The 20660-nt window shown below is 36.1% G+C and overlaps 1 protein-coding gene across 4 annotated transcripts in view; it reads left to right on the top strand.

The window, feature by feature from the left end:
* The window catches only part of SMAP1 (small ArfGAP 1), a 91866-nt gene that overhangs the window by 47496 nt on the left and 23710 nt on the right, over positions 1-20660 (top strand). The gene's annotated exons all lie outside the window — the stretch shown is intronic.

Consider the following 20660-nt stretch of genomic DNA (forward strand, 5'->3'; position numbering starts at 1 on the left):
AGAGTTAATATTAAACAAAAATGAAATGGGTACTTTTAGAATTAAATATATTAATTTATTTGAATACAGATGTTGTCTCTCTGATCTTGTGAATCCAGTAATATGTTCAGGTCTGAAGTGTAGTCTGCAGAATGCATTGGAGTCTCCATCTGTCAGTTTATTCCCCCATAGTGCTGTGTTACAATTATGAAAAATGTTGTGTGTTCAAAGACTACAATTGAAGATGTATTTCTAATTCAGTTTTCAAGTAGAGTATTTTTTCATTTTACATAATAAAACAAGATACAAAAATATATACATGCATAGTTGGAGGGGAAAAAAAGCCTCTCCCCAATACAAATATAATTTTTCCTCAATTAAAAAGCAAGTTTGGAATGAGTTAGTGCAGAAGCAAATTTTGTTATGACAATTTGTGAAGCTTCACTGAGCTATTGTTATTGATATGGTACGAGGTAAAGTAAGATTACGGATAAAAATATTAGAAAATATTAGAAATTATATCTAAAAATATTAGAATTGTTGATTACTGAAGCTTTATGGGGGTGTCCAGCCAAGTAAAATATTTTATTTTGGTCCTTATAGTAGTATACTTTAGTTATAAAGACTAAAAACATTGCTGTGGTTTGGAAATGTTAACTTTCTAGAGCCCAAAGATCTACTTTTGGAGTGGGAGAGAGGGTTTCACTTTTTAAGGATGCGTGAAGTTTGTTATGTGGCTGGGAATATTTGGTTAAGTGAGGGGAAGTGACAACAGAGCATAGTTACAGCTGAGGGATTATCCTACCACTTGAAATAAAAAAAAAACAATTCTAATGCTACTGATTATATTTACATTTGAAAAGTCATTAGATTACCAGTTAATGATTAGGCAAATAAAAATAAATATTTTGATTTTAAATGCTTGTACTGCAAAATGTGGAATTTGGTAAATATATCCGTGTTAGAGAACTGTGCTGTTGTAACAGCTGTAAAATGTTTGAAGTACTGCAGCATATTTTATTTCATTATTAATGTGTCAGCATTGACTGCTCAAATGGAACTCATCTGTGTGCCATCTTTTTAATTTAAGACATTCTTCAAGCTTGGGCTTTTAAAGGATCATTCATTCAAAATAAACTGCTTTCAGACTGTAAACTTTATATATTTTAAAAGTCTAGTTGCTTTCTGTAATCTGAATGAAAGAGAACTGTATCATATATTTATTTCTGCTGGACCTTGTTGGTGAGGTGGAAAACAAAGGTTTTATTTTCATACGTGGAATAATACATTGCTGCTTTTGCAGTGTCATTCTGCTTTAGGGAGCTGATAAACATTAGTATTTCAATAATAATGATACACTTCACATCCAGTTAGAGACTGGCTATAGGATCTTTTAAATATTTCCTCCTGAATCAGCAGGAGAGTGCAAGCATCTTGACCATAGTATTTATCATGTTTTCAGCAGCCACATCAAGCAGTAGATAGTTATTTTTCCCAGTTCCTGGAGGAGGAAACAATATGAGAAGTCTACACACTTCATATTTAAAGTCACTGGTTGCCTTTACTACAGACATGGTTTATCTCCAGTCAAGTTATTCCAGTCTTGGGAAGTTAATGAATTGAAAATATGTGAGCAAGCAGTTGGCAGTTCTGTCACAATTTTGAGACTTCTTTTAGATTAAGGTAATTCAAGCAGTGTTTAGCTATCCTACAGAAGAATCACTAAAGATGGAAAATGTCAGAGGTCTTAAACTGGTAAAAAGATGAATCTAGAGAAAACTTCAGATCTCTTCTCAAGTGTTGTGTACTCCTACAAGTCTTCAGTTCCTAGTGACTTCAGTTTTATCTTTTGTTGAGATTAAATTTCTTAGCTCATAAAACAAGAATATGCATCCTAAAAATTTAAGATGTTCACATTCAATTTTCATGTTCTTATCTCTGCTTCATAGAACTGACTAATTTGCATCTACATCCATTTGAGAGTCTTTCTCTTGTCACTAACTAGGTCCTGTCACTAACTGATCCTTAGCCTTTAGCAAGCTAAATGTCTAGCATGATTTCTTTTACATTTTCAAATATTACTGAGAGCTTCTAGCATTGATGTAGTAAGCTTATGATCCTAATATTACATTAATGTGTCAGGCAATTATGGCATAAAAGATACTTTGTTGATTATCATGCTTTGATAAACAAAGACCATCATCTTTTAACTTATTTAATAATAGTGAGTTTTCTTACTGAAATTGCTTTTCAGTATCATCATGTGCTTGAAGTGGGTTTCAGGGGAAATATTTTTTGTAAGCATTCACATTGAAGACTTCAGATGTAGTGTAGAATTTCCTCAATATCAGAGATATCTACTGCACAATAGTGAGTAGCAAGGATACTTGCTTGACTCTGTTTTTGTGGGCTGTTCACTTTGATGAGATTACTGGGTAATTCGTGATATAACAAGATTTTACTACGTCAGCTACTGATTGAGTCTAATCCAGTGATTAGCATTTTATTAGAGGCAGCCAACAACAAGATGTTCCACATCAGATCTGCAGAACTCTTAATAAAACACATGACATTGCCAAGCTACTGGCAGCCATAAGTTTTTTTTTTAGTCTAACTGAAGAAAGTTAAGAAACTTGCATAAGTTACCCAGGGTCTTTCCTCCCTCTCTGCCAGTGCTACTTCCACCATTGCAGATCTCAAGTTTCCTTAGTTCTTCTGCCTAAAAAAACCTTATCCTTACAGTTACTTCAAAGAAACAGGAAAAATACTGCAAGTAAACTGCTGTAACAATTATTGTTATGTAGGTTTTCATGACATGAAAACTGGGGCCAGGTTATTTGAAGCTGACATGTTCACTCAAAACCCAGCTTGTTTGCAAGCAACAGAAGTGCAGATCTTTAGCAATATTAAAAATGTGTTGAATTGCAGGAATAAATAATCAAACTGAGCTAATTGTATGCTTCTTAATGTTTCCTATGGGCCAACAGCAGGGTAATAGCATAAGGCAGACTGTCATGTAGTGAAAGCAAGTTTTATGTTGCATCCTGGGTAACCAAGGGGTTGCATCCAATCGCAGGTGCCGCAGAAAAGGGAGAGACTCAGCATCTCCCTAAAAATCACTTTTCCCACATCTCAGCCCGTATATGTCCCCAGCCCGTGTTTATAATAAAGTTGTTGTCTCAGTTCCCCTATCCCCAAACACCCAGGAAAAAAGCAGCTCCAGTACATCCCCAGGCCCTCTCCATCTACAAAGCAGTCACAGCAGCAGAAGAAGCTAGGAGAAGAGGCCAAACAGAAACAACTGTATTTTATATTATTTAAAGCGGGGAGATGTTGCATCCTGGGTTTGGGTTCAAATGATGGGTTTTTTCTTTGTTAGTTTTCCAGTTCTCTGTACCCTCGTGCATCCCCCGGGTTTTCCCCTAGTGTGGTTTCCATGCCCATCTCCCCGTTCTCGCGGTCCCACTCACCCCAAAGTCTCATGTCCGCCCCTGCCGTGTTCCCATTGGTCTCTGTAGTACACGTCATCACCGCGATGTCTGTACCCATTGGGCGGGAGGGCTCCCCGTCCGCCCTGTCCCTTCCCTATTTCATCCCACTCCTCGGCATGCTCGAGGCCATTTGCGTCCGTGCGAAGCTGGGATCGGCTGCAGCTTTTCCACCGCAGCTCTCGCAGCCAATAAAGCATCCAGCCGCCACGCGGACGGATTTGGACGAATTCCCTGCCTCTTTGTTTCTTCCCTCACGCCGACGGCGAAGCGCGGCCAACAGCCCACCCCGGAGCGCGGCAGCAAAAACGCCCGGGAACTGCGGTGAGCCCCGGCCCCGACGAAAAGCCGAGATGCCCAAGCCGGGCGTTCGAGAGCTGACCGGGGCCGAGAAAAGTAACGCGAAGCCGCGGTTTTACATGTTCAGTACAGACAGTTAAGGTTAAGAGATTTTAAATTGACTTAAAAAGTAAGTCTCATGTTGCATGAGTGCATTTTATTAGTGGGGAGGGGAAGAAAGTCTGTAGGTTGGCCACCAATCTTACATGTTTTGTTGGTAGTTACATAAGAAAATCTTTAATTTGTAGGCAGGAAAAAACAGCTGGACTTCTGCTAGCCATTTTTAAACTTCATCATCCTGCCTGCCTTTTCATCAGCTGCTGAGAAGCTTTCCGTTCTTATTAATTGCTCTTCTGTACAGCTGAAGGTAGTGAAATTTCCCCCATCAGTCATTTTTTTTTCCCTTTCTTTTCTGCTTAAGCTGAACAAGTTCTCTGTTTAGGAAGAGAGTAAGCCACTGAACTCCTTTTTTATTTCTGGTGTGAGTAGAATTTTTGTTCATCTTTGAGTAATTGGATGTGTTCAATTTAGAATTTTTTGGTGATTTAAAAAGGAATATGTTGTATAAGTATTCTGCTTGTGCATGAGAGAACTCTCAAAGCCTCATTGTAGTTTTCTGAAATAAAGTTTAACTTGCGTAGATAGTTTAGGTAAAGTTTCTTCTTGGAGCACAGGGAGTGCTTCAGGTAAGCTCCATGCTATTCTTCATGCAGCAAGTTGGAGCAGGCTCTGTGTGTACTCCATCTGCCTTGTACCTGTTTTCCCCTGAAAGGGAGCACAGAAAAGTAGATGAGGTGCATGGAGGTTGCTCGGGCTGAGCAACCAGGGGCATGGCCAGCGTGTGAACTGGGGAGACTGTGTGCCCCAGGGACAAACAGGAGTGCAGAGTGAACTGAGGAATATTGTTCACAAGCAGTCAGAGAATGTAAGGAATAATACTTCGTTTAGTAAAGGCATTTGCTTAGCACTACTTAGAACAGAGAAGTTGAACTCATCTGTATGAATGACTTAATGAATTTCAGAGCAACCAGGACTGTTTAGTTATTCAAGATATATCTGTTTATGCACTTTCACAGTACAATTCAAACAAAGAAGGCATCACCAGGTATGATGCTCTGAGGCTCTGGAGTGCTCCCAGAGTAAAGAAGAAGAAAAGTGCTGTGCCGAAATGTTCAGATTTGTGTAGGGTTAAACTTTTTATGTAGTCTAATTTTTTAATAAAGAGAATGTAATGTGCAATAGTGTTAGCAACCCAGAATTAAGCCAGAAGTTATTTGAAAAATTGTCCATGGAAAACTTGGTAAGTATTTCTAATATCCAAAATTAGAAAGTTCAGCTAAGTCCATGACACTGAATGCTTTGGAAGTGTTTGGGTTCAGCACTGTGTAGCTTTCTCTGCTGTTTAGTTTAGAGGTGTCACAGGAGTTGGGTACTGTCATGAAAATATTGTGATGTTTTCTCTGTAAAATACTGCATGTTGAGGACCATCTAAATTACAGAAGTAAACCCCTTTAAGACAAGATTGTGTTGTATTGGGACAGTAAAGTTAAATGGTTAGAATATAAAGAACAAATGACTTTTTTCACTAAGTATTTGTGCATTTGCAAACTTAACACTCAAAGATTTTTGATTAATATCAACACCCAAAGTTAAAGATTTTTTCATTCTGCTAAACATACCAGGATGATTAATGGTTCTGAAAGACTGCAGCAGTTACACTTGATTAACTGAAGTTCAAAATGACACTGTGAGTTAGTTCGTTTTATTATATTGCATTTTGAATTTGAAACTGGTTCTTGTTTTTGTATAAAGTTATTTCAAGTGACAGGAATGGGTCAGTTGGAGGTTATTTTTCAATGGTAGTATATCAAATGCTGGTTTTCTTCCCCAAAATGAAGACTAAATTGGCAGATTAAACTTGGCAGTAACAGTGAGCTGCTGCCTCTCAGTCAGCTGGTACCAGGCAGCACCAGATTGCCTGTGTTAGAGGTACAGACATTGGTTTATTTGCCTTCAAAATGTACTGGAGAACCCCTCAAAAGTGGGGGCAAGTCATTCTACCAGCTTTTCCCGTTGTATAGGAAAAACAATATCTCAAATACTCATTTAACCAAAAGGGAAGAGATTAACATGGCTTGTTAGGATGGTGTGTTTGTTTTCCCCCAAAGACAGCTGAAACTCCCACAAATAGTCCAGCCTGTTGGACTATTGAGGTAAAAGAAACTATCAGTCCCCCTTATTTCTCTGGGATGTAATTTTCTTATCCAAAGTATTACAAGTTATCATCCTAATAATTTTGTGCAAGGAGAAATGAGTTTGAGCAAATACTGCTGTAGTGTTCTTCACTTCTTTAGAACTGAGTAGCACTGTAAGAATGCATGGAAGAAATGAAAGCCTGCAGAATATTTGGTGTCCACCTAAACACCAGTTTGGTGAAAGTGATCTGTTTAAGTGTTTGCTTTTAACTTGTAAGAATAAGTGAATTCACAAATATAGACCTGAATGATAATTTAAATACAGAATCCCATTATAAATAGTCTAAATGTTTTCTTTGTTTTGATACTGTATTGTTGATAATTTGCTAAATCACTTGAACAGTTGATAATAACATTTCTCTAGACATCTTAGCATTATTTCCAAGTGATTTCTTTTTAAAATATCTTTTAATTCTTATTTTTATATAAAATGAAATTACTTTAAATTGTAATTTTAAAAAATTATGTATATCATGGGAACAGAAAAATAGAAACCTGTTTTGCTCTCTGAATACATAGTCTTATTTATGCTCTTAGTCCTTGTTTTCATAAATTCAGAGTAAGCAGATAAGAATTAAAGCTCAGGATTTAGGAGTATGTGGCAGGACATAGGGCAGCCTGTTTCCCTGCCTCCTGCTGCCACAACCAGTGAAGAGTTTTAAGGCTTCTAGTTCTCTCAGTCTGCATTTTACAGTCTGTGGACCTCTCCCAGCCTGGTTTTACATTTCTAATCATACCTTCTCAGTCTTACAGAAGAGATCAGATTATTTTGGGTTCTTTGGTTGATTTGAATGCTAATCTGGAGGAAAGCAAATCAAATTAGATTCTTCCTGAAACTGTGCTATTCATTCCTTTTGCAGGTAACAAAGGACTTCTTCTGTTTGAGGATTGCCATGAAAAATAGTCTTACTTAATGGAATTAATCTGTCATGGCTCTTATTACTTATTTGCAGTTGTAGACAAAGAAATTAAGAAACAGATATTGCAGGTAGAAGCAATGAAAGAAACTCCTTTTTTGTCAGAAAAAAAGGAGAAGTTTTTACCTTTTTGATGTTGGAAAAGGAGTCAGCGTTCAGGAAGGGTATCACTTTTTTCTTCAGCCATGTGTGTGTTTGCTGTATCAGCTTGATCCTCTCAACTCTGGTCTTGCAGAAGAACAGTATTTTTATGTAATTTTTAAAACTTCTATGCAAGTAGAATCTAAAAACAATGAGGAAAAGCTTGAGTATGGGCTGCTTTCATTAAATTTGCTTCTGTTTAACTTGCCAAACTGCTTTTAACAGAAAGCTGGTTTAAGTTTGCTTAATTTTAATTGATCTTCTGTTGCACTTTTGCTCCATGCAGGTTCAAAACATAATACTGCCTTGGATTTCAGTTGTTAATACTTATTAATAGATGGCATTTTCAGCTTGTGATAAGCTTCATCATTTTTCCTGGTGACTTTGAGACAATTAAGACAACATTACATATGCTTATTTGTATATTGAACAAAATTAAGTGGACACATTAAAACAAGCATGTTCTAAATCAGCCTTATTCATGGGTGGATGCTGTCTCTAGAAAAAAGACGTTCTGAGAAATTTGACACCACAGGACCATGCATGATAAAAACTGCAAATATACATTCTCACGTAAAAAGTTTTATAAAAATTACAGTACTAGTTAAGAGATTGTGTACAGTCAATCAAATGTGCAGGAACAAAATGGATGCATTTACTTAAGTGGTATTGATATATGGAACTGAAAGTAAAGAAGGGTAAGGATTAGATAAGATGAATCTGATAAGAGGAAAAAATACTTTAAATAATGTCACTCAAAATAATAAATTTATCTTGTTTTGAATAATAAGCTACCCTTGTTTTCCTAAAATAATGCAAGTACTGGAGGATGGGCAAAGCAATCAAGTGCTTTTGTGTGTTCTGTTTCATTTTGCCATGCTGAAGCTAGAACGTACTCAATCTCACTCATGGTGTGTGACCATCAAGATAGGGCAGTGGTGTCGTGGGAAATCCTGTCAGAAGTGCAAATCTCACTGAAGAGTAAAGATACTGACTTATTTTTCATAAAAAAATATTTTAGATGTCACTGGCAATATTAAATCTCCAACATGAGTTTAAACTTTAGATGGATGGTGATGATGATAATATGCCATAAGATGTTCCAGCAATCTTCCAGTGTCATGGAACAACTTTGTGTGTCTTCCAGCTTAAATTTGTAGTTGACATAGGTATCGATTGTGTGCCTTTTTGCTAAAAAGAATATTTCTTCGGACTGTTGAATTTATTGCATTTTGATAGTTGCTTTTGGCACTAGAACAGTTGTGTGGAACCTTTGATGACTCTGACATTCATACTGCTGCATAATTATGTCTTCACAAAGTTAACTCAAAGGTAGTGGGAAAATAGCACTGTAGCTGTGGTAGAGGTAGAAGAAAGAGAAGATAGAAGCAGGGTCTTTCAACACAATTTGAAGGAAATAGACAAGTTTCTCACACTAGATGATTTTGTCAGATGAAAAGTTCCAGTTGCCTAGTTGTTCAAATAACTGGCAGCTCTTTAATGATAATACCTTACATATATCAGTCAGAAATGTTAACCCATCTGCAGTGAATTGCCTCTTGGCTCTTTTGAAAAAAGAATTGCAACTGCATGAGCCTGTGTTTCAGTTTTACTTGAATTTTTTTTCTTTTATGAAATAGGTACCTGAAATTAGAAGAAAATGGGGCAGTTCTGGGGTTGGTCTCTAGGCATGCCACTGTACTGTTGTAAAATAAATCTGTCCTGCCTCTGCTCAGCAAGTATTGTCTCTCAACTTGAGAATATTGTACTTCATGTCAGAGTAAGGTACTGCAGGCTAGTCTGCTAGGTAGAAAGTGTATTTTACACAGCATAGTAACAAGGGTGATTCTGTTCAAGAGAAAATACACTTTTTTTTTTGTCTTAACTATTTAATCTTCAGTTTACACTGTAAGTAGATATCAGTGTATCTTTTTCTTTGGTTTAAAAGTGGATTATTTTTGTTTAAATTAAACACGTTGGGCTGAATCTTACCATAAATGTAGAAATGGATGATGGAACAAACAAATCAGAGGCCTTATAATATCACTCTGAAGGGCCAGTTCAAAAACTTTGGCATCTTTGAAGTTGTGAAGATAAAAGCTGTAAAAGGCTTCTACATTTTGTAAGGATGATTTAAGTATTCTTTTTGAGAATATACAGAAATTTCATACAGATTCACATTTATTTAAACTGGAGAATTAGAAGCAGAAAGAAGCATGACTCATTCCCAGTTGAGATGGAGGCTGCAGTGCTTATTGATAGTTCATGTTAAAGATTATGATGGTATGGAGAATGAAGACAAAGAAAATGGTGCTTGCCCAAATAAAGAGAAATCCATTTTGGTATTGCATATGATCAGTTAAAATTACTTAGCTTTTAAAGTAATTGTTTCAAAGTGATTAACTTTGAAATGAGAGCAAAATTGAGGAAAAATACCCTGACTGGCAGAAGAAATTAATGTAGCTAATGATGCATAAGTATTTATTAAACATTTCTCCCTCTCACTAAGTTCTGCATTTGTGAAACAGAATTGCGTATATGTAAGTGAGGATGATAAAGTACTCATCAGCTCTCTCCTAACTTCTCCAGTAGTTCAAGAGCTAACTAGTCTAGTAGTTCAAGAAAGCAACAAGCTGATACAGAAGTAAGAAAAATAAACCTGTGGGACTATTTCAGTCTTGTTAGCTTTCATGAAGATAATTGAACTTCTGTGGAGCTAATTGAGAGGCTTTTTCAAATGTATCTTTAGAAAAATAGTATGCTTAGGCTTCATAAAGTATTTGTAGCATACTGTTTGTGATCATGTAGAAATGATAACCAGCACTGAGTATGAGTCCAACACTCTGAGTAAAATATTCTAACCCAGAGGTTGTTTCTATGAAACACTATGCAGTGTGATGTTGTAAGAATGACTAAAACATAAAGACTGTAAGAATCAGATGAACAGCAACAGGGGGTGAAGTGGAGTAATCTAATGAGTAAAAAGAGAGCCAGTGATCTGCTTCTAGTACATCCAAGGAAAGCAGTGAGATGGGTCAAGGAAAAAGATTATTTCCCAGGAATACCAGGCAAGTAAGGGGTGATTGCATAATAGGGTATAGGACTTGCGGGATGCAGAGAGACAAGTGTTTGGGGATGGCAAAGAATATTGTACACAGCTTATTATGGGATGTTTAGGTGACACAGACCAAACCAGGGGAATATGGAAATCAAGGTGGATTGGGGTGTAACAAGCTTGAGGAAGCAGGGGGGAAGTGGATAAAAAGGGGCAGTCACATTACATGCTGGTAGTTGGGAAGGTTGCTGGGCAGTAGGATTGTCTGAGCTTTCACTTGGTCTATGCAGGCTGTTCTGTATTCTTGCCAAATGCTATTTGCAACTACTGAGCCTGAGTGCATTGTCTCTTCTGTGCTTGTGTGTGAACACTTGCAAACTGCAAGTTCAGCTACCAGACAAGTAGGGTAAGAGGCTGGTACTGGACACTGGAAAGAGGCTGCAGGCCTGAGGAATCTGAGGGTCAGCACCTGCAGAGACCATTATCTAGAAGCCAGCTATTTGCAAAGGCAGCATGTCTAACACCAGCTGCCAGAGACAAACATACTGTGATCACACCTGATGTGTGTTAACAGGTAGCACATTTCACACTGGACTGCCCAGTAAGGTACAAGCACCTGGAAAGTTCTAAAGTATGAGCTGATTGCTGGCTAAGGGTGTAGGGTCTTGATATTGAATGAAGTTTCACATTTAAAAAAAATTCAGCAAAAAAAGCATTTCTGTTATAATTAACAAAAATACTGAGAAGCATACGTGCATGAATAGGGATGGAAAGCATTTCTTTGTTTTGGTACTGTAAGCTCAATCAGGTACCATGCCTGGAACAGCTCATTCTTGTCTGGAAATATATGAAAAAGGAATTACAAATAAATGTCCTTTAGTTCTGATTGGGTACAATGATGTTTTATCTATTACTTGAAAGGTTTTTGAAAGAAAGTTATGAAAGAAAATAGTTTAATGAGGAACTGGAACTAATATAGCTGCATTATTGTAATCTTGCTAAGGCTAATGAGCACAATAGAAATCAAGAAGAAATGTGTAAGCTGAGTTCATATAACCATAATATGTGATTTGAAAACTGCAGGTGTATTTAAAATAGCTTACAAAATTGCAAACCGTGTTTATTGCATTTCACAGCTTGCAAATTGCAGTGCATTAAAATACTTTGACCCTAACCCGATTTATAGATCTCATAACGGGATGCTGGATTAGCTGTAAGATTGATCTTTCAAGGTTTTCTGCTTCACAGTGATTTCTTCTATAAGATGCAAACCCCAGGTTTTATTGGATTAAAAGCAGAATTCTTCCATTTTATCTAAATCAAGTTCCATGACAAGATAATACAAAATAGGAAAAGGGTTGATAAACAGCTTTTTCTCTGCCTTTTATGTCCTTGTAAACAGGTCCTTGCTTTTGGGCTCAAATGCAGTAATTTCAAAGATTTACAGCTACAGGAAACTCTGCTCAAGTCTTTGCCCCCAGAATATCTGGAAAGCTTGAATACCTCTGCACTCAGACTGTGTGCCTCTCCTGTTCTGCAGTCTTGCCATCCCTAGCTCAGCTTCAAGTTGCTGCATCTTGTGACCATTACCTAGGAATCATCTTGCTATCTTTTGATGCTTTTATCAAGTATCAGACTTAGGAAAAAGAGCTTTTCCTCCTTTTTTCAGACCCTTTTCTGAACTTTTCCACTTTAAGAACCTTATATATTTGAATCTGAATGTATAGAACTATTGTTTCAAATGTGGTTGTTATTATATAGATTTGATGCATGAATATAAGAATATATCCCTGATACTTTTCTGTAGTCTCAGCAGTAAGTATAAAAAGAAAGCAAACTTAATTGTAGGAAATTGTACTTCTACATGGTTCATACGTCGTTTTGAGCAAGGTAAAAGGACCTCTGAGATTGTCTCATGCATTAGAAAGGAGCTAAACCAATTCAGCTAAGTACAAGACATAAAAGGTTTCAAGCCTTCTTGGAATATATTGACTAAAGTAAATGAGATCTGAGCTAACATTTTAAATTGAGTTAAAATACAATATTAGTACTGCTTGTTCAATAAGTAAGAACAAAGGAATAGTCTTAATCCATTTTCACAGAAATGATTAGTGTATTAGCCTGGACCCAGCTAAAATCATATTAATGGAATAAGATTATGGTCCAAGGTCTGTTATTTCTGCCTTGAAGTGTTTAATTCAAATTACTAAAGATATAATGGATTTTACGTAATCTTGCTCAAGTATCTTTCTCTAACTGTGAAAATCTAATGAAATCCACATACCCAGGTTTTTTAAAGTGAAGATGTCGATCAAGGACCACTTTAAAAGATTTTCCTTTGGGTATGTATTTTGACTGAAAGACCTTCATGTGTACAGAATCATATTTAGCAAGAACAAAAGGCAGTTTGGGTTTTTTTGTTTACTTAGTGTGAATGCCTTAAATAGGCTTACCCAGGTGAGTGAGATTAGTTCAGTGTCTGTGAGTGATTAACTGAAATAATCACAATAGACTCTTAAATAATCAATTTACGTTTTCCCCTTGGCTTGGCTCTTTGGTTCAAGATAATTCTAGTTTGATAAATAAGAATTGTGGCTTTTTTTGTTGTTGCTGACCTGCAGGTTTTTCTCTTGATTAGAAATGCATCAGAGTTTGATTGCAGAGTTGCTGTAGTCTATGCAACTTCACAAAGATACCAACATAGTTTTACTTGTGTTTCAATGTAGTACGTCAGTTTTCTGGCCTTTTTACTAGTTAAGCAAAATAGGCGTTCATCACTTCCTAAAAGTATCCTCAGTTCTGAAGAGTTAGTCTGATTTCTAAATTTCTGCATCTTTAGTTGTAAATCTGAAAAAACAAGTCCTAGTATTTTACAGGAGCGTAAACAATATAATACATTTCATCTTTAATGCCGTTTAATTAAAATATTATTAAAATATTAATTTTTACTTCTTTTCAGTTCAGGTATGAAAGCTATAAAAATATTATTTAAAAATTCTAGGGTGTGCCTTCATGGGTAATGCTGTAAATGGATATGGACTAAACTTTTTAGAGCATGTCAGGAAAAATCATATCTACAAACTTACTGCAAGATATAGTAAATTACTAACATTATTTTCTCATATGGCAATTCTCAAATGTTTATGCTCTCCTGCAAGTTTTATTGCAAGCAGGTAATGAAGAGGGAAGGAATCCAATTGCTTTATGCACAGGGCATACAATTCCTATGTATTAAGAGCAAAGGGGAGCTTTTGTTCAGTAACCGTAGTATATGAGCTCTAGTGAGTAAACTGGAAATTGCTTTTAAGTAAGTTAGAAATGCTTTTAACAAAATTATTTAATGTATCTTCACCTTTCATAAGGCTTCTTGTAGTTAAGGTAGGGAATATGAGTTAGAAATACAGTGGTAATCAGGTGCATTTTAAACAGACTGAGTTGTAGATTTGTATGAATTTTTCATTAAAGTGGAAAAATGAGGAAAAAAATGTGAAGGAAAATGGGAGCAGATAAGTGGAGTGGACAGCTGATGAATCAGATTTTTGACAGTGACTGATATCTTGCTTGAGACTAGGAGAGATTTTTAGATTAGTAACTTACGACTGCTCCGACTGTAGTGGCTTTCCACTTTAGAGGTATTAATCATGTGGCTTATGTCCTGCACTATGTATGCTACCCCTTTTAATGCTCTCACACAGTGTAAATGAGAATAAGGTCAATGATAATCCTAAATGCTGGTGTTGAAATCTGCTAAATTATTTACATTATCATCTTGCAGTAGTGAATTTGGCAAAATTCTGCTCGTTTTTAAAGTATTTGGTGTGGTTTACATTTTTACTGAATGTCATATCTTTTAGAACTGCTAAACCCTTAAAATCTGTACATATGATGATAACTCGCGTAAGGTTACAGAAGCAGAAAATGGAAACTTGACTCTCCCATTTATAAAGAAAAATAATCGTAGTATTTTCACTGTATGCTGGCACTTCTGAACCAGGCCTTATGGAAAAGGTTTTATCATAATTGTCAGTTCCAGTGCAAAATGCCCTCAGCTGCCTGTCAGAGGAGAGAATTCTGGGGAACAGGGATGTGCAGAAGAGTGGCCCATAGATTTAGACTATAGGCCCTAGAATGTATGATCATATTAAACAATGTTCTGAAAGGGTACCGGTGTCCTTACTTATTTAACAAACTTGTATTATTTTCCTATTTTACTACAATTGTATTGAAAAAAGGTAGTCAGTTTAACTGCAGAGCAATGTATTTGATGCTAGAGCTGAATATTCTTACTGTTTTATCATTAAAAATGTAACACTTAACAGAACATCAGATGTATGTTTGTTCTGTCAACCAAGCAAGCAGGTGTAAAGCTTTCTACTTGCCTCTTGTCTTTCCCTGCCCATCTTCTGCACCTAATAGCCAGATGTGTTTGGGCACAGTGCCAAAAGTTGGGAAAGGACAAGCTTGTTTTGCAGTAAGGGAATTTCAGTTGCAGAGCCATAGACCTCATAGCATCGTGTTACGTATGTGAATTTAATAGGTGAGTGACAGTCAGTCCTGGTGGTACTGACCCTCCTTTTTGTCTTGCCCATGTATCCCCTAGAGGCAACATCCTATGTGCTGTACTATAATCTTTGTATGGAGGAAGGAGGAGAATTGACTTGGCAATCCTTTCACTTTTTTTTCCTTTTTTTCTTTTTTTTTTTTGTTTTGTTTTGTTTTTGTTTTTGAGGTAGCATGAGTCACTCATTTAATGGTTATCTCCAAAAATAGCTGGCTGAAGAAAATTTGATTAAATACTCCACTGGCTTCCTACAGAATGTGACTATGCTTCAGGTGTTACTCAATTTTCTTCACAGTCCCATCTCCTGCAGACTTGCAGATCAAGTTTTTGTGAGGAAGCATTGCTGCCCATTTCAGGGAGTTGGAGTTTACCTTTGGATGAGTCAACTGCAAAACTATAATACTCAGATTCAGATCTTTGAGGCCTGTGTACACTGAGCTTCAATGGGAAAACTGAATTTGGGAATTCACTGTAGTTTGCTGGATGAAGTTTGTGTATAGGTTGATTCACTTGACTCATGTGCTCCTTGCATCTGTTTGACAAAGTCTATAGAGTACCAGAAAAGGGGAAGAGAAGGTTGTGAAGAAAATCTACCAGTAGGGAGGTACTGCTGACTCTTAAGTGTGTGTGATCCTTGAATGTACTTAATGAGGTGCTTGGAGATTGGCTGGCTTAAGTTAGCAAACAAGAAATATGATTGTGCAAAGCTAGCAAAACTAAAATTATACAGTTATCAAAGTATCACCACTCAGCAACAAAACACCAGTGTGTTACCAGCAGTGTTGTAGCCACAAATCCAAAGTATAGCATTTTGAAGAATGTGAATTCCATCCCAGCCATAAAAGAAAATAGTTTGAAAAACATACCATATAAAATGCCTATCAGTACACTTGTCCTTGTCAAAGAAACATCTTTATTCACTAATAATTTGCTTTAGAGTAATATACAAGAGAGAGGAACAAATCTGTAAAATCAACTCTAGAACTTAAGGTGCGAATAAAGTAGTTAATACTGTTACTTGCTGATTTATTTGGTTTCATTTAACTCAAGAAAAGTATATTACATAAATTGAACTAGAATGGTGTAACTAGTAGTATATTGAGTAGTATATTGAGAGCAGTACATTGTGAGAGCTCAAAAAAGGCCAATATTGATTTCTGTAAAATGGAGCTTTCTTTTTCTAATTTGACACCTATTAGAGACCTTTTTTTTTTTTTTTTTGCTGGTCTAACCTGGTGTTCTTACACACTTTTTCAAAATTAAACCTCATATAATTTCTGTTGTTGTACAGAATTTGTAAAGAAAGAATAAAGGAGGGTGGCACAGTAATGTAAACTTTCTGATGGAAATGGAATGGAAAACTTTCTGATTCTGTGTAAATTGGGAAGTTTTTGACCATGGTGTTCTTTTCATCTTTAAGGACGAAGCCAGAACTGCAGCAGAATAAACCTCAAAACTTTGGTACAGATTTTCATAGCTTATCCATCAAAACTTGATAGACTGGAAATTACCTTAAAGTCTTAGAGCTGATGTTGGATAAATGAACAAGATTCATAGGTGACTAACCCTGACATTTTCTAATGATAGGGAAATGAACAAGATTAATTAAATCATAGACAATATCTCTATGAATTACAAGAAGACTGACTGGTGCAGCTTCCACTAATGAAGGCATCATCTCAGTGTGATATTAAAGTAGGTTTGTGCACTTGGTTGCATTAAAATCAGATAAGTTGGAGGTGACCTGGTCTTCTCCATGGTTGCCTGCTTTTGGATTTTGTTTGTAATGGTTTCTTAGCACAGAACCTTATAGTTGGCCAAGGTGCACTGTGGAGGTATATGGAGATTACCAGCATATAAATTTCTATCCAGTAATTTCAAGCCAGTTGATTTCCAGTGACAGTGTGGGGGAAATTAGGTGAAGGTCCAAATACTCATTTCTGCATTTCCATTTTAATTCAATAGGAAAGAGATGCTGCTTCTTATGTATAGACATAATTTCTCAGTTGTTACTTTTGGTAGAGGTGGAATAATGAAGAGTTCACAAATATTTATAAATATTTGCTTTTTGATAATGAAAGATGATTAATCTTGTTGTGTGAGGACTACTTACAGATGTGGTATTAGCACCATACTGTCACATTATTTTGTAGATGTACAGCAGACAGGATTAAGACATCTCTTGATTTGGGTATAAAACTGGGAGTCATTCATCACTGGATACTAAGAATCAAATGAGAGCAGGAGCTTGAATAGGGAATTGTTTCTTTGACGGCACCTTTATCAGTTATCAATGCCATCAAAAAAGCTTATTGAAGTAAAGGAAGACACCCTGTGATTCTCCGCCCTGGTCTGCCAAGCCAGTCATGACACTGTTAAAAGTGTTGGTTTGGTCAAGCATGGCTTCCTCTTGATGAAGCCATGCTGATTTCTTCCATTAACATTTTTGTCCTTTATGTGCCTGGAATTGGTTTCCAGGTTAGTTGTTCCATTGCCTTCCTAAGTATTGAGCTAAGACTGAGCAACCAGTTGTTCCCTGGCTCTTGCTTCTTGCCCCTGAAGAAAGGACTGGCAGAAGAGCGTAAGAAGAGTGGAAGGTTGGAAGGACTGCACTGGAAAATAAAACAGTGAATCATTATTGTATCCCAGTTACCTGTCATCTGCAGGATTGCAAAAATTTATAGTGCCCATACTGGATCTGAGTAATGAGTGTGTCCCTACTCCTGTACTGAAAATATGTGCTCTGTAGGTGAAAATACTTCTAAGAGGTTGCAAGGTTAATTCTTTATTTGCCTCCTTAATTTGGCCAAAGTATCTAATACCTGCTGACAGAGGGGTAATTAATTCAGGTTTTGTGGTTCTTTTCATAACAAGGACTCAAGTTTTTTAGGTAAAAAATTCCAAGTAATGCTAGAAAATAAGGTGATCTTATGGAAAATACAAAAGAATCAACTCCCTGGAAGCTTGTTTTGGCTTCAGTTCCTTTCAGTGATTCTTGCAAACAAACTGTTTTCAATAATCTCAGAATAATTAAAGGCAGTGGACATCGCTTGCTTTCTGTAGATCTCCAACATGAGAGGAACCCTGAAGGGTAATGTAGTGCCCATTAGTGACGACTGTGAAAAATGGCCATGTAAGACCTGCATATTAAAGATGTATTGATGTTCTGCTGTTTTCAAGGACAGTATTTCAGAAGAATATACCAGCAGCATAAAAATTATTTCAAATGAGAAGCTGTTAATATATGACCTGAAGTAAATATATCTAGAAATTGATATAGCCATGTATTTCATTCACTAAACCCACATATATTACTAAGACAATCTTGAATGTCATAAAAAAATAGTAGCCCCAGTAACCTTGAAGGCTTCACTTGAAAATAAATGCACAAAATTGTGTACCTGTTCCTTCTACTTGCCTTTTTCATATCAGATTCTTAATGCTATTTTAGTTCACTTAATGCTGCTTAGTCTCCTGTTTTTAATGTGGTCTTATTCCAAAGGACATAACAAGGAATAGGTTATCTATTATCAGTATACTGGTGTCAATACTTGAAAATAATTGCTGTGGGATTCAAGGAGACTAACTAGTAATAGAAACTGAGATGAATCTTAGTGCAGCAAGACTCCCAAGCATTTGTCATGCTACCTTGCATCTCTATAAAATGTAGTATTTTTTAGAAAGAACACAACACTAAATTAAACAGTAAGTTTAAGAAGTGTTATGCAGGTTTTTTTTCTTGTTGCACGCTTCCGTGCTTACTGAATGCAGTACTTAATGTCTTGAAAGGCCACTGTCTACATAAAGCTTAGTCATGAATAAGTCCTATTGGGACAAAACTGCTAAAAAGAAATTAAACATCACATTTCTCTTTCTGATTTGAAACAAAACTTTCTAGTGACTCCAGTGTGGCTTCTGTTCTGTTCTTGTTCAGAAGTTTCAATACTTTGTTCATGCCAGAATTATATGGGCTGGAAGAGACCTCTTGATGTTCTCTCCTCACCCCAGAAATATGGCATGATCTCTGCTACAGGGCACTGAAGTAAGCCATTGCTTTTTGTTATATCTACTTCAGGTGGACCACAGTGCAGAATCCATAGGACTGAACAGAGAACAAGACTCTCAAGAAGCAGCATGGTAGTGAGGGTCATTTAGGTATTCTTAAGAGTAATTGTGTGTATGCAAGTTTTTTGTTCTAACTCATCCCACTGGTGCCTTACCTAGTTTATGCCTAAGTGCAGGTGACTTTAGAGAAGTCCCTGTCGATCTGTGAATCATGGCAGACCTTTAGCACCAAACAAATATCTTCTGAATTTGCACAAGAACCCTTCTATGTACCATGGAGCATCTTAAACAGAAATAAAGGCATACCAAATTACAGAATTGATTGAAATCTCAGACAGGAAGATAGGAAATTCCAGGAAATAGTGTTTGTTATGGTGAGAGAATGGGGGAACAAAATAATTTTGCAGATAAAATTAAAGAGGAAGATCTTTTCTTCCAGATAGCTGCTGAATATTGCTTTATGTGTCTGCTGTTATACAGATGAATTATTGGTGTTAGGTGACTAATGTGTTTTTTCATTTTCCAGAGTGAAGGTTAGAATGTTGGTGAAAACTTTGTAGCTGCAAAGTTGTTGAATTGTGCTAAAAGGAGAAAATCTTCACCAAGGAAACAAACGCAGATGGCTAGAAATATTTGATGTAGTAATGACCTTAAAAATAATTTTGCAGCTTTTCTTAAAGTAATTAACTATGAAGTAACCTTAAAATCTAGTAGTTTATATACTGGCCATATACTGGCAAGGGGAGCTAAATGGGACAAACTTTTGATCAAGAAATAGTAGTTACAATATTGGAAAAGGGCATCTCAAGGGGTGATATTTTTAATAGAAATTCATATTTTTATACCTTGTATCTTTATTGCCTTTCTTATTTAGAGAGTGATGAAACAGAAGTATGCATTTAATATGTATTGAAAATGTTTATTTGACAAAGCCGAGGACGTAAGTAGATTATTCCTCCCATATTTTAAAATTTTTAGTTTAGATAATGAGATTAATTTGCCACAGTAATAAGTACCAAATAAAAGAAAGTGCTATTTGAACTTTCTCTCTTTAGTTCTTATTAATGTATGCAAAAGTGTTTGACTTCTGTGAAAAGATTGCATTCAAAACTAACCTGTCAAGCTTTAAATTATTTCAAACTTATGGTTTTAGGTAGTTATCAGAAATCGAATACAATGTCATGAAAATTTGCACATTTAATATAATTATAACAGTTTTTCTTTTCATTTGAAAGAAATCATTCTATATTCATAGATTTTAAACTGTTTAAGCAAAAGAAGAAAAAGTGAGTTTCATGAAATAAAGGAGCATGTCAGAAATGCTTCTTTCTACAACTTCCATGACCCATAGTTTCACAGAAGTGTTTCTTACAGAGAAACACTTGCTTCTTACAGAGATGGAGAAGACTCAAATGTTCAAGGTTTTATGGCACATTCTGTTTTGAAGTACTCACTGTTAATTCTGATTAGTGTTTATAATAATAATTTTGTTGGTTTATGGCATATTTACCGAGATATGATCAGTTGTAGAAAACTTCATTTTGAATTGTCACTTTTGAAAAACTCTTGATATGCTGACATGGTTAACTTTCAAAAATTATAACTTTTTTTGAGTGTTTGGAATCTGTGTGCTATGCTCCAGATTGTAAACACAGTGTTGAAAGTTACAATACACAATAGAATCAGGGAATTAATGGACTGTTTTTTCATCAGGCTATTTCCCAAACAACTGGATCTTGAGCAAGATATGTAAAGTCAAACTAAGGATTTTTGGCAAGAGGGAGCAAGTATTTCTCTGAGACATTAGCAAGGATCAGATTATGTGTGAAGATACCTGTTTGCAGTAGTTGCAGGAATGGA

Source organism: Anomalospiza imberbis, chromosome 3, assembly GCF_031753505.1.
Source record: "Anomalospiza imberbis isolate Cuckoo-Finch-1a 21T00152 chromosome 3, ASM3175350v1, whole genome shotgun sequence".
Taxonomy (NCBI): domain Eukaryota; kingdom Metazoa; phylum Chordata; class Aves; order Passeriformes; family Viduidae; genus Anomalospiza; species Anomalospiza imberbis.